Genomic DNA, 13,472 nt, shown 5'->3' on the forward strand with positions numbered 1-13,472 from the left:
ACCTGAAAGAGTTGCAGAGTTCCCAAGCAGAGACTGGAGTGTCTGTCCATAAGACCACAATAATCAGGACACTCCATAGAGTTGGCCTTTATAGAATGGGTAGAAATAAGCCTTTATTACACACAGAAATTGTAAGGCTTTTTTTGACTTTGCCAAAAGACATGTGGGAGACAAATGTACAGAGGAAGGTGCTGTGGTCAAATGAGATGGCGCCAAACCAACACAGCTCACCATCCCCAGAGTGAAACATGGTGGTGGCAGCATCATGCAGTGGGGATGTTTTTCATCAGTAGGGACAGGGAAAATGGTCAATGGGGACATGGTTATCCTTGAGCAAAATGTGTTTCAGGCTTTTAGAGACTTATCCAAAGCGACTTGCAGTTATAATTTCCACAAAAGAAGGCTCTACAAAGTACTGACTTTAGGGGACTAAATAGTTATTCACAGTGAAGTTATTTTTTGGTCCTATTTGTTGTTTGCTTCTTAATAAAAAAAGAAACCTGAATACTTTTGCAAGCCTCTGTAAGTTCCCTTTGCTTTGAGCAAGGGCCTCATCATCTGAGCTAATACCATCATAGACATATGCACCAAGTGCATAATTATTAAGCAAGTGAGTATTTTGACCATATTTGTATGCAGATTTTCCAACTCCAAGCTGTATAAACTTGAATGCATGTTGGATGAAGCAGATCAGATGATGAGAATTTGTGTAATGAGGGAGGCTATGACCTAATCATATCAACAATTTTTTCAAGTTGTGCAGAATTATTAGGCAGCTTGTTTTACTTATTCAAAATGGAACAAACAAAAGATTTACCTGACTTTGAAAAGTAAAAAATTGTTAAAAGTCTTACAGAGGGATGCAGCACTCTTGAAATTGCTAAGATATTGGAGCATGATCACAGAACCATAAATGTTTTTCTGCATATAATTCTAAGGGTCACAAAAGATGTATTGAGAAAAAAGACTCACAATAACTGTCAAAGTGTTGATAAAAATCACACATGAAGCAACCAGGAACCCATTATCTTCTAGTGCTGTCATATTACGGATTTGCAATCTCCATGGAGAGCCCAGAAGAACAAGGTGTTTAGCACTCAGAGATATGGCCAAGGTAGGGAAGGCTGAACCCTCACCATTACTGAACAAGACACCTAGGTTGAAATATCAAGACTGGGCCAAGAAATATCTGAATGCTCATTTTTAACTGATATCATGCCAAGGCATGTAAGTGCGTGTATTACTGCGCATGGCACTCATTCTCGACATTCTTTGAAAATGTTGTTTCTACTTTTTCATTATTTGCATAATATTAATAAGTTTATCGATCTTGTAATTCTCATAGTTAAACAACTTATTGTTTTTGGTGTTGCAATTTCAATATTGAGGTGTTTTAGTTTAAGTATATTTTTATGGATTCACAGACTAAGGCTGGAGTCACACTCAGCATAAGACAATACGGTCCGTTTTTTACGGCCGTAATACGGCCGTAATACGGAGACATGTTCCCAAAATAGTGATCCGTATGTCATCCGTAGGCAGGGTGTGTCAGCGTATTTTGCGCATGGCATCCTCCGTATGTAATCCGTATGGCATCCGTACTGCGATATTTTCTCGCAGGCTTGCAAAACCGACATCTAATGGATTTATGAGCTCAAATGTTCGTTAACCCCTTAATCCCATATGACGTACTATACCGTCGAGGTGGGGTGGGCCTTAATTCCCGGTGACGGTATAGTACGTCATACGCGATCGGCCGCGCTCACGGGGGGAGCGCGGCCGATCGCGGCTGGGTGTCGGCTGCATATCGCAGCTGACATCCGGCACTATGTGCCAGGAGCGGTCACGGACCGCCCCCGGCACATTAACCCCCGGCACACCGCGATCAAACATGATCGCGGTGTACCGGCGGTACAGGGAAGCATCGCGCAGGGAGGGGGCTCCCTGCGGGCTTCCCTGAGACGATCGGTACAAGGTGATGTACTCACCTCGTACCGAACGTCTTCTCCCTGCAGGCCCCGGATCCAAAATGGCTGAGGGGCTGTATCCGGGTCCTGCAGGGAGCACTTCCGGGTCGGAGCAGGCTGCAGATGAAAGCTGCAGCCTGCTCCGATGAAAGTATGATCGCAGATCTGATAGAGTGCTGTGCACACTATCAGATCTGCGATCTGTGATGTCCCCCCCTGGGACAAAGTAAAAAAGTAAAAAAAAAAATTTCCACATGTGTAAAAAAAAAAAATAATAATTCCTAAATAAATAATAATAAAAAAAAAAATATTATTCCCATAAATACATTTCTTTATCTAAAAAAAACAAACAAAAACAATAAAAGTACACATATTTAGTATCGCCGCGTCCGTAACGACCCAATCTATAAAACTGGCCCACTAGTTAACCCCTTCAGTAAACACCGTAAGAAAAAAAAAAAAAAAACGAGGCAAAAAACAACGCTTTATTACCATACCGCCGAACAAAAAGTGGAATAACACGCGATCAAAAAGACGGATATAAATAACCATGTTACCGCTGAAAACGTCATCTTGTCCCGCAAAAAACGAGCCGCCATACAGCATCATCAGCAAAAAAATAAAAAAGTTATAGTCCTCAGAATAAAGCGATGCCAAAATAATTATTTTTTCTATAAAATAGTTTTTATCGTATAAAAGCGTCAAAACATAAAAAAATGATATAAATGAGGTATCGCTGTAATCGTACTGACCCGATGAATAAAACTGCTTTATCAATTTTACCAAGCGCAGAACGGTATAAACGCCTCTCCCAAAAGAAATTCATGAATAGCTGGTTTTTGGTTATTCTGCCTCACAAAAATCGGAATAAAAAGTGATAAAAAATGGTCACGTGTCCGAAAATGTTACCAATAAAAACGTCAACTCGTCCCGCAAAAAACAAGACCTCACATGACTCTGTGGACCAAAATGTGGAAAAATTATAGGTCTCAAAATGTGGAGACGCAAAAACTTTTTTGCTATAAAAAGCGTCTTTTAGTCTGGTTTCACACTTGCGTTTTTATCTGCATGCGTTTTTTAAAAAAAACGCATGTGTGAAAAAATGCATGTAAACGCGGTAAAACGCATGCGTTTTTATAGAAAAACACAAGAAAACAAGAAAAAAACAAAAAACCCTAACCCTACCCCTAACCCTACCCCTAACCTGAAATACGTGGCACTGAAATACGTGGCACTGAAATATACGTTTATATACGTATATACGTATATAAGTGCCACGATATTTCAGTGGCTACGTATATAAGTGCCACGTATTTAAGTGCCACGTATTTAAGTGCCACGTATTTAAGTGCCACGTATTTAAGTGCCACGTATTTAAGTGCCACGTATTTACGTGCCACGTATTTTTCAGTGCCTGAAATACGTGGCACTGAAATACGTGGCACTGAAATATCGTGGCACTGAAATATCGTGGCACTGAAATATTTACGTGCCACGTATTTTTCAGTGCCTGAAATACGTGGCACTGAAATACGTGGCACTGAAATACGTGGCACTGAAATACGTGGCACTGAAATATTGTGGCACTGAAATATCGTGGCACTTAAATACGTGGCACTTAAATACGTGGCACTTAAATACGTGGCACTTATATACGTGGCACTTATATACGTGGCACTTATATACGTGGCACTTATATACGTGGCACTTATATACGTGGCACTTATGACTGTCAGAAAATGTTCAGTAAACGGTTAGGGGTAGGGTTTCAGGTAGAATTGGGGAGTTTCCACTGTTCAGGCACATCAGGGGCTCTCCAAACGCAACATGGCGTCCAATCTCAATTCCAGCCAATTCTGCGTTGAAAAAGTAAAACAGTGCTCCTTCCCTTCCGAGCTCTCCCGTGCGTCCAAAAAGGGGTTTACCCCAACATATGGGGTATCAGCGTACTAGGGACAAATTGAACAACAACTTCTTGGGTCCAAGTTCTCTTGTTATCCTTGGGAAAATAAAAATTTGGGGGGCTAAAAATCATTTTTGTGGGAAAAAAAATATGTTTTATTTTCACGGCTCTGCGTTGTAAACTGTAGTGAAACACTTGGGGGTTCAAAGTTCTCACAACACATCTAGATAAGTTCCTTGGGAGGTCTAGTTTCCAATATGGGGTCACTTGTGGGGGGTTTGTACTATTTGGGTACATCAGGGGCTCTGCAAATGCAACGTGACGCCTGCAGACCAATCCATTTAAGTCTGCATTCCAAATGGCGCTCCTTCCCTTCCGAGCTCTGTCATGCGCCCAAACAGTGGTTCCCCCCCACATAGGGGGTATCAGCGTACTCAGGACAAATTGGACAACAACTTTTAGGGTCCAATTTATCCTGATACCCTTGTGAAAATACAAAACTGGGGGCTAAAAAATCATTTTTGTGTAAAAGAAAAATAATTTTTATTTTCACGGCTCTGCGTTATAAACTGTAGTGAAACACTTGGGGGTTCAAAGTTCTCACAACACATCTAGATAAGTTCCTTGGGGGGTCTAGTTTCCAATATGGGGTCACTTGTGGGGGGTTTGTACTGTTTGGGTACATCAGGGGCTCTGCAAATGCAACGTGACGCCTGCAGACCAATCCATTTAAGTCTGAATTCCAAATGGCGCTCCTTCCCTTCCGAGCTCTGTCATGCGCCCAAACAGTGGTTCCCCCCCACATAGGGGGTATCAGCGTACTCAGGACAAATTGGACAACAACTTTTAGGGTCCAATTTATCCTGATACCCTTGTGAAAATACAAAACTGGGGGCTAAATTTCATTTTTGTGAAAAAAAAATAAAATTATTTTCATGGCTCTGCGTTATAAACTGTAGTGAAACACTTGGGGGTTCAAAGTTCTCACAACACATCTAGATAAGTTCCTTGGGGGGTCTAGTTTCCAATATGGGGTCACTTGTGGGGGGTTTGTACTGTTTGGGTACATCAGGGGCTCTGCAAATGCAACGTGACGCCTGCAGACCAATCCATTTAAGTCTGCATTCCAAATGGCGCTCCTTCCCTTCCGAGCTCTGTCATGCGCCCAAACAGTGGTCCCTCCCCACAAATGGGGTATCAGCGTACTCCAGACAAATTGGACAACAACTTTTGGGGTCCAATTTATCCTGATACCCTTGTGAAAATACAAAACTGGGGGCTAAATATCATTTTTGTGAAAAAAAAAAATAATTTTTATTTTCACGGCTCTGCGTTATAAACTGTAGTGAAACACTTGGGGGTTCAAAGCTCTCAAAACACATCTAGATAAGTTCCTTAGGGGGTCTACTTTCCAAAATGGTGTCACTTGTGGGGGGGTTTAATGTTTAGGCACATCAGGGGCTCTCCAAACGCAACATGGCATCCCATCTTAATTCCAGTCAATTTTGCATTGAAAAGTAAAATAGCGCTTCTTCCCTTCTGAGCTCTGCTATGCGCCCAAACAATGGTTTACACCCACATATGGGGTATCGTCGTACTCAGGACAAATTGCACAACAACTTTTGTGGTCTAATTTCTTCTCTTACCCTTGGGGAAATAAAAAAATGGGGGTGAAAAGATCATTTTTGTGAAAAAATATGATTTTTTATTTTTACGGCTCTGCATTATAAACTTCTGTGAAGCACTTGTTGGGTCAAAGTGCTCAACACACATCTAGATAAGTTCCTTAAGGGGTCTACTTTCCAAAATGGTGTCACTCGTGGGGGGTTTCAATGTTTAGGCACATTAGGGGCTCTCCAAACGCAACATGGCGTCCCATCTCAATTCCAGTCAATTTTGCATTGAAAAGTCAAATGGCGCTCCTTCCCTTCTGAGCTCTGCCCTGCGCCCAAACAATGGTTTACACCCACATATGGGGTATCAGTGTACTCAGGACAAATTGCACAACAATTTTTGGGGTCCAATTTCTTCTCTTACCCTTGGGAAAATAAAAAATTGGGGGTGAAAAGATCATTTTTGTGAAAAAATATGATTTTTTATTTTTACGGCTCTGCATTATAAACTTCTGTAAAGCACTTGTTGGGTCAAAGTGCTCACCACACATCTAGATAAGTTCCTTAGGGGGTCTACTTTCCAAAATGGTGTCACTTGTTAGGGGTTTCAATGTTTAGGCACATCAAGGGCTCTCTAAATGCAACATGGCGTTCCATCTCAATTCCAGTCAATTTTGCATTGAAAAGTCAAATGGCGCTCCTTCCCTTCCGAGCTCTGCCCTGCGCCCAAACAATGGTTTACACCCACATATGGGGTATCAGCGTACTCAGGACAAATTGCACAACAATTTTTGCGGTCCAATTTCTTCTGTCACCCTTGGGAAAATAAAAAATTGGGGGTGAAAAAATAATTTTTGTGAAAAAATATGATTTTTTATTTTTACGGCTCTGCATTATAAACTTCTGTAAAGCACTTGTTGGGTCAAAGTGCTCACCACACATCTAGATAAGTTCCTTAGGGGGTCTACTTTCCAAAATGGTGTCACTTGTGGGGGGTTTCAATGTTTAGGCACATCAGGGGCTCTCCAAATGCAACATGGCTGTTATGACCCCAATGGCGAGGGTCTCAGAGGAACGTGGAAGTCTGCAGAATACAAAAATCCATAGGGCAGTGGTAACTGGGTTGACCATATATCTACTCCTAACGCCAACACTAGAAGTAGCCGGGGATCATTCCTACGTTGATTCTAGATGACACGCGCCAGCCGGAGAATCTAGCTACCCCTAGTAGAGGAAAACAAAGACCTTTCTTGCCTCCAGAGAAGGGGACCCCAAAGCTGGATAGAAGCCCCCCACAAATAATGACGGTGAGGTAAGAGGAAATGACAAACACAGAAATGAACCAGGTTTAGCACAGAGAGGCCCGCTTACTGATAGCAGAATAAAGAAAGGTAACTTATATGGTCAACAAAAACCCTATCAAAATCCACACTGGAAATTCAAGAACCCCCGAACCGTCTAACGGTCCGGGGGGAGAACACCAGCCCCCTAGAGCTTCCAGCAAAGGTCAGGATATAGATTTGGAACAAGCTGGACAAAAATACAAAACCAAAACAAATAGCAAAAAGCAAAATGCAGACTTAGCTGATATAACTGGAACCAGGATCAGTAGACAAGAGCACAGCAGACTAGCTCTGATAACTACGTTGCCAGGCATTGAACTGAAGGTCCAGGGAGCTTATATAGCAACACCCCTAACTAACGACCCAGGTGCGGATAAAAGGAAAGACAGAAAAACCAGAGTCAAAAAACTAGTAACCACTAGAGGGAGCAAAAGGCAAATTCACAACAGTACCCCCCCCTTAGTGAGGGGTCACCGAACCCTCACCACGACCACCAGGGCGATCAGGATGAGCGGCATGAAAGGCACGAACTAAATCGGCCGCATGAACATCAGAGGCGACCACCCAGGAATTATCCTCCTGACCATAGCCCTTCCACTTGACCAGGTACTGAAGCCTCCGCCTGGAGAGGCGAGAATCCAAGATCTTCTCCACCACGTACTCCAACTCGCCCTCAACCAACACCGGAGCAGGAGGCTCAGCAGAAGGAACTACAGGCACAATGTACCGCCGCAACAAGGACCTATGAAATACATTGTGAATAGCAAACGACACAGGAAGATCCAGACGAAAAGATACAGGATTAAGGATTTCCAATATCTTGTAAGGCCCAATAAAACGAGGTTTAAATTTGGGAGAGGAGACCTTCATAGGAACAAAGCGGGAAGAAAGCCACACCAAATCCCCAACGCGTAGTCGGGGACCCACACCGCGGCGGCGGTTGGCAAAGCGCTGAGCCTTCTCCTGTGACAACTTCAAGTTGTCCACCACATGATTCCAGATCTGCTGCAACCTATCCACCACAGAATCCACCCCAGGACAGTCAGAAGGCTCCACATGACCCGAAGAAAAGCGAGGATGGAAACCAGAGTTGCAGAAAAAAGGCGAAACCAAGGTGGCGGAACTAGCCCGATTATTAAGGGCAAACTCAGCCAACGGCAAGAATGTCACCCAATCGTCCTGATCAGCAGAGACAAAACACCTCAAATAAGCCTCCAAAGTCTGATTGGTTCGCTCCGTCTGTCCATTAGTCTGAGGATGGAAAGCAGACGAAAACGACAAATCAATGCCCATCCTACTACAAAAGGTTCGCCAGAACCTGGAAACGAACTGGGATCCTCTGTCTGACACAATATTCTCAGGGATGCCGTGCAAACGAACCACGTTCTGGAAAAACACAGGAACCAGATCGGAAGAGGAAGGCAGCTTAGGCAAAGGAACCAAATGGACCATCTTGGAGAAGCGATCACATATCACCCAGATAACGGACATGCCCTGAGATAGCGGAAGATCAGAAATGAAATCCATGGAGATATGTGTCCAAGGTCTCTTCGGGACAGGCAAGGGCAAGAGCAAACCGCTGGCACGAGAACAGCAAGGCTTAGCTCGAGCACAAGTCCCACAGGACTGCACAAATGACCGCACATCTCTTGACAAGGAAGGCCACCAAAAGGACCTGGCCACCAGATCTCTGGTGCCAAAAATTCCCGGGTGACCTGCCAACACCGAGGAATGAACCTCGGAAATGACTCTGCTGGTCCACTTATCCGGAACAAACAGTCTGTCAGGTGGACAAGACTCAGGCCTATCAGCCTGAAATCTCTGCAACACACGTCGCAGATCCGGAGAAATAGCTGACAAGATAACTCCATCTTTAAGAATACCAACAGGATCAGCGACTCCAGGAGCATCAGGCACAAAGCTCCTAGAAAGAGCATCGGCCTTCACATTCTTTGAACCTGGTAAATACGAGACAACAAAATCAAAGCGGGAGAAAAACAATGACCAGCGGGCCTGTCTCGGATTAAGGCGTTTAGCAGACTCGAGATACATCAGATTTTTGTGATCAGTCAAGACCACCACACGATGCTTAGCACCCTCGAGCCAATGACGCCACTCCTCAAATGCCCATTTCATGGCCAACAACTCCCGATTGCCCACATCATAATTTCGCTCGGCAGGCGAAAACTTCCTAGAGAAAAAGGCACAAGGTTTCATAACAGAGCAACCAGGGCCTCTCTGCGACAAAACGGCCCCTGCCCCAATCTCCGAAGCATCCACCTCAACCTGAAAGGGAAGTGAGACGTCAGGCTGGCACAAAACAGGCGCCGAAGTAAACCGGCGTTTCAACTCCTGGAAAGCCTCCACGGCAGCAGGAGCCCAGTTAGCTACATCGGAGCCCTTCTTGGTCATATCCGTCAAAGGTTTCACAATGCTAGAAAAATTAGCGATAAAACGACGGTAGAAGTTAGCGAAGCCCAAGAACTTCTGAAGACTCTTAACTGACGAGGGCTGAGTCCAATCAAGAATAGCTCGGACCTTGACTGGGTCCATCTCCACAGCAGAAGGGGAAAAAATGAACCCCAAAAAGGGAACCTTCTGTACACCAAAGAGACACTTTGAGCCCTTGACAAACAAAGAATTTTCACGCAAAATTTTAAAGACCAACCTGACCTGCTCCACATGCGAATCCCAATTATCAGAAAAAACCAAAATATCATCCAGATAAACAATCAAAAATTTATCCAGATACTTCCGGAAAATGTCATGCATAAAGGACTGAAAAACTGAAGGCACATTGGAGAGCCCAAAAGGCATCACCAAGTACTCAAAATGACCTTCGGGCGTATTGAATGCGGTTTTCCATTCATCACCTTGCTTAATGCGCACAAGGTTGTACGCACCACGAAGGTCTATCTTGGTGAACCACTTGGCACCCTTAATCCGGGCAAACAAGTCAGACAACAGCGGTAAAGGATACTGAAATTTGACAGTGATCTTATTTAAAAGCCGATAATCAATACAAGGTCTCAAAGATCCGTCCTTTTTTGCCACAAAAAAGAATCCCGCACCAAGAGGGGAAGAAGACGGACGAATATGTCCTTTTTCCAGAGACTCCTTGATATATGAACGCATAGCGGTATGTTCAGGTACCGACAGATTAAACAGTCTTCCCTTAGGAAATTTACTGCCTGGGATCAAATCTATAGCACAGTCACAGTCCCTATGAGGAGGCAGTGCACTGGACTCAGACTCACTGAAGACATCCTGATAATCAGACAAATACTCCGGAACTTCCGAAGGCGTAGAAGAAGCAATAGACACAGGCAGGGAATCCTCATGAATACCACGACAGCCCCAACTTGAGACTGACATAGCCTTCCAGTCCAGGACTGGATTATGGGTCTGTAACCATGGCAGCCCTAAAACGACCAAATCATGCATTTTATGTAAAACCAGGAAACGTATCACCTCGCGGTGTTCAGGAGTCATGCACATGGTAACCTGAGTCCAATACTGCGGTTTATTTGCTGCCAATGGTGTAGCATCAATACCCCTAAGAGGAATAGGATTTTCTAATGGTTCAAGAGTAAATCCACAGCGCTTAGCAAATGAGAGATCCATGAGACTCAGGGCAGCACCTGAATCTACAAACGCCATGACAGGATAAGACGACAGTGAGCAAATCAAAGTTACAGACAGAATAAATTTAGGTTGCAAATTACCAACGGTGACAGGACTAACAACCTTAGCTATACGTTTAGAGCATGCTGAGATAACATGTGTAGAATCACCACAGTAGTAGCACAAGCCATTCCGGCGTCTATGAATTTTCCGCTCATTTCTAGTCAGGATTCTATCACATTGCATTAAATCAGGTGTCTGTTCAGACAACACCATGAGGGAATTTGCGGTTTTTCTATCACATTGCACCGAATTAGGTGTCTGTTCAGACAACACCATGAGGGAATTTGCGGTTTTGCGCTCCCGCAACCGCCGGTCAATTTGAATAGCCAGTGCCATAGTATCATTCAGACCTGTGGGAATGGGAAAACCCACCATAACATTCTTAATGGCTTCAGAAAGGCCATTTCTAAAATTAGCGGCCAGTGCACACTCGTTCCAATGTGTCAGCACGGACCATTTCCGAAATTTTTGGCAATACACTTCAGCCTCGTCCTGCCCCTGAGACATAGACAGCAAGGCCTTTTCTGCCTGAATCTCAAGATTGGGTTCCTCATAAAGTAAACCGAGCGCCAGAAAAAACGCATCAAGATCAGCCAATGCCGGATCTCCTGGCGCCAGCGAAAAAGCCCAATCCTGAGGGTCGCCCCGTAAGAACGAAATAACAATCTTTACTTGCTGAGCAGAATCTCCTGATGAACAGGGTCTCAGGGACAAAAACAATTTACAATTATTCACGAAATTCCTAAACTTAAACCTGTCTCCGGAAAACAGTTCAGGAATCGGTATTTTAGGTTCTGACCTAGGATTTCTGATAACATAGTCTTGTATGCCCTGCACACGAGTAGCCAGCTGGTCCACACTTGTAATCAAGGTCTGGACATTCATGTCTGCAGCAAGCATAGCCACTCTGAGGTAAAGGGGAAGGAGAAAAAAAAAACTCAGAATCTTCTTTCTTATAATCCCTCTTCTGCAATGCATTAAACATTTAATACTGGCCTGGCAAACTGTTATGACCCCAATGGCGAGGGTCTCAGAGGAACGTGGAAGTCTGCAGAATACAAAAATCCAGCTCATAGGGCAGTGGTAACTGGGTTGACCATATATCTACTCCTAACGCCAACACTAGAAGTAGCCGGGGATCATTCCTACGTTGATTCTAGATGACACGCGCCAGCCGGAGAATCTAGCTACCCCTAGTAGAGGAAAACAAAGACCTTTCTTGCCTCCAGAGAAGGGGACCCCAAAGCTGGATAGAAGCCCCCCACAAATAATGACGGTGAGGTAAGAGGAAATGAAAAACACAGAAATGAACCAGGTTTAGCACAGAGAGGCCCGCTTACTGATAGCAGAATAAAGAAAGGTAACTTATATGGTCAACAAAAACCCTATCAAAATCCACACTGGAAATTCAAGAACCCCCGAACCGTCTAACGGTCCGGGGGGAGAACACCAGCCCCCTAGAGCTTCCAGCAAAGGTCAGGATATAGATTTGGAACAAGCTGGACAAAAATACAAAACCAAAACAAATAGCAAAAAGCAAAAGGCAGACTTAGCTGATATAACTGGAACCAGGATCAGTAGACAAGAGCACAGCAGACTAGCTCTGATAACTACGTTGCCAGGCATTGAACTGAAGGTCCAGGGAGCTTATATAGCAACACCCCTAACTAACGACCCAGGTGCGGATAAAAGGAAAGACAGAAAAACCAGAGTCAAAAAACTAGTAACCACTAGAGGGAGCAAAAGGCAAATTCACAACACATGGCGTCCCATCTCAATTCCAGTCAATTTTGCATTGAAAAGTCAAATGGCGCTCCTTTGCTTCCAAGCTCTGCCATGCGCCCAAACTGTGGTTTACCCCCACATATGGGGTATCAGCGTACTCAGGACAAATTGTACAACAACTTTTGGGGTCTATTTTCTCCTGTTACCCTTGGTAAAATAAAACAAATTGGAGCTGAAATAAATTTTGTGTGAAAAAAAGTTAAATGTTCATTTTTATTTAAACATTCCAAAAATTCCAGTGAAACACCTGAAGGGTTAATAAACTTCTTGAAAGTGGTTTTGAGTACCTTGAGGGGTGCAGTTTTTAGAATGGTGTCACACTTGGGTATTTTCTATCATATAGACCCGTCAAAATGACTTCAAATGAGATGTGGTCCCTAAAAAAAAATGGTGTTGTAAAAATGAGAAATTGCTGGTCAACTTTTAACCCTTATAACTCCGTCACAAAAAAAAATTTTGGTTCCAAAATTGTGCTGATGTAAAGTAGACATGTGGGAAATGTTATTTATTAAGTATTTTGTGTGACATATGTCTGTGATTTAAGGGCATAAAAATTCAAAGTTGGAAAATTGCGAAATTTTCAAAATTTTCGCCAAATATTCGTTTTTTTCACAAATAAACGCAAGTTATATCGAAGAAATTTTACCACTATCATGAAGTACAATATGTCTCGAGAAAACAATGTCAGAATCGCCAAGATCCGTTGAAGCGTTCCAGAGTTATAACCTCATAAAGGGACAGTGGTCAGAATTGTAAAAATTGGCCCGGTCATTAACGTGCAAACCACCCTCGGGGCTTAAGGGGTTAAAACATATATACAGTATATATACACTCACCAGCCACTTTATTAGGTACACCATGCTAGTAACGGGTTGGACCCCCTTTTGCCTTCAGAACTGCCTCAATTCTTCGTGGCATAGATTCAACAAGGTGCTGGAAGCATTCCTCAGAGATTTTGGTCCATATTGACATGATGGCATCACACAGTTGCCGCAGATTTGTCGGCTGCACATCCCAAAGATGCTCCATACAAGGCAGGATGGATCCATGCTTTCATGTTGTTTACGCCAAATTCTGACCCTACCATCCGAATGTCGCAGCAGAAATCGAGACTCATCAGACCAAGCAACGTTTTTCCAATCTTCTACTGTCCAATTTCGATGAGCTTGTACAA

This window comes from Ranitomeya variabilis, chromosome 5 (assembly GCF_051348905.1).
Source record: "Ranitomeya variabilis isolate aRanVar5 chromosome 5, aRanVar5.hap1, whole genome shotgun sequence".
Lineage (NCBI taxonomy): Eukaryota > Metazoa > Chordata > Amphibia > Anura > Dendrobatidae > Ranitomeya > Ranitomeya variabilis.